Source organism: Physeter macrocephalus, chromosome 16 (assembly GCF_002837175.3).
Source record: "Physeter macrocephalus isolate SW-GA chromosome 16, ASM283717v5, whole genome shotgun sequence".
NCBI classification, from domain to species: Eukaryota; Metazoa; Chordata; class Mammalia; order Artiodactyla; family Physeteridae; genus Physeter; species Physeter macrocephalus.
The window spans coordinates 23,595,181-23,597,086 of NC_041229.1; positions in this window are offsets into that span (position 1 = coordinate 23,595,181).

The following is a 1,906-nucleotide window of genomic DNA, read 5'->3' on the forward strand; positions in this document are numbered from 1 at the left end:
GAGATTTCTGTGCATTAATTTTGTATCCTGCAACTTTACCAAATTCATTGATTAGCTCTAGTAGTTTTCTGGTGGCATCTTTAGGATTCTCTATGTATAGTATCATGTCATCTGCAAACAGTGACAGTTTTACTTCTTCTTTGCCAGTTTGTATTCCTTCTATTTCTTTTTCTTCTCTGATTGCCGTAGCTAGGACTTCCAAAACTATGTTGAATAATAGTGGTGAGGGTGGACATCCTTGTCTTCTCCTGATCTTTGAGGAAATGCTTTCAGTTTTTCACCATTGAGAATGATGTTTGCTGTGGGTTTGACATATATGGCCTTTATTATGTTGAGGTAGGCTCCCTCTATGTCCACTTTCTGGAGAGTTTTTATCATAAATGGGTGTTGAATTTTGTCAAAAGATTTTCTGCATCTATTGAGATGATCATATGGTTCTTCTTCAGTTTGTTAATATGGTGTATCACATTGATGATTTTCATATATTGAAGAATCCTTGCATTCCTGGGATAAATCGCACTCGATCATGGTGTATGATCCTTTTAATGTGTTGTTGGATTCTGTTTGCTAGTATTTTGTTGAGGATTTTTGCATCTATATTCATGAGTGATATTGGTCTCTAATTTTCTTTTTTTGTAGTATCTTTGTCTGGTTTTGGTATCAGGGTGATGGTGGCCTCATACAATGAGTTTGGAAGTGTTCCTTCCTCTGAAATTTTTTGGAAGAGTTTGAGACGGATGGGTGTTAGCTCTTCTCTAAATGTTTGTTAGAATTCACCTGTGAAGCAATCTGGTCCTGGACTTTTCTTTGTTGGAAGATTTTTAATCACAGTTTCAATTTCATTACTTGTGATTGGTCTGTTCATATTTCTGTTTCTCCCTGTTTCTTCAGTCGGAGAAGGTTATACTTTTCAAATAATTTGTTGATTTATTTCCAGGTTGTCCATTTTATTGGCATAGAGTTGCTTGTAGTAGTCTCTTAGGATGCTTTGTATTTCTGTGGTGTCTGTTGTAACTTCTCCTTTTTCATTTCTAATTTTATTGATTTGAGTCTTCTCCCTCTTTTTCTTGATGAGTCTGGCTAATGGTTTATCAATTTTGTTTATCTTCTCAAAGAACCAGCTTTTAGTTTTATTGATCTTTGCTATTGTTTTCTTTGTTTCTATTTCATTTATTTCTGCTCTGACCTTTATAATTTCTTTCCTTCTACTAACTTTGGGTTTTGTTTGTTCTTCTTTCTCTAGTTCCTTTAGGTGTAAGTTTAGATTGTTTATTTGAGATTTTTCTTGTTTCATAAGGTAGGCTTCTACTGCTATAAACTTCTCTCTTAGGACTGCTTTTGCTGCATCCCATAGGTTTTGGATCATCGTGTTTTTGTTGCAATTTGTTCTACGTATTTTTTTATTTCCTCTTTGATTTCTTCAGTGATCTCTTGGTTTTTTAGTAACGTATTGTTTAGCCTCCATGTGTTTGTGTTTTTTACAGTTTTTTTTCCCTGTAATTCATTTCTTTTTTTTTTTTCCCTGTAATTCATTTCTGATCTCATAGTGTTGTGGTCAGAAAAGATGCTTGATAGGATTTCAATTTTCTTACATTTACTGAGGCTTGATTTGTGACCCAAGATGTGATCTATCCTGGAGAATGTTCCCTGGGCACTTGAGAAGAAAGTGTAATCTGCTGTTTTTGGATGGAATGTCCTATAAATATCAATTAAATCTATCCGGTCTATTGTGTCATTTAAAGCTTGTGTTTCCTTATTAATTTTCTGTTTGGATGATCTGTCCATTCGTGTAAGTGAGGTGTTAAAGTCCCCCACTATTATTGTGTTACTGTCAATTTCCTCTTTTATAGCTGTTAGCAGTTGCCTTATGTTTTGAGGTGCTCCTATGTTGGGTACATATATATTT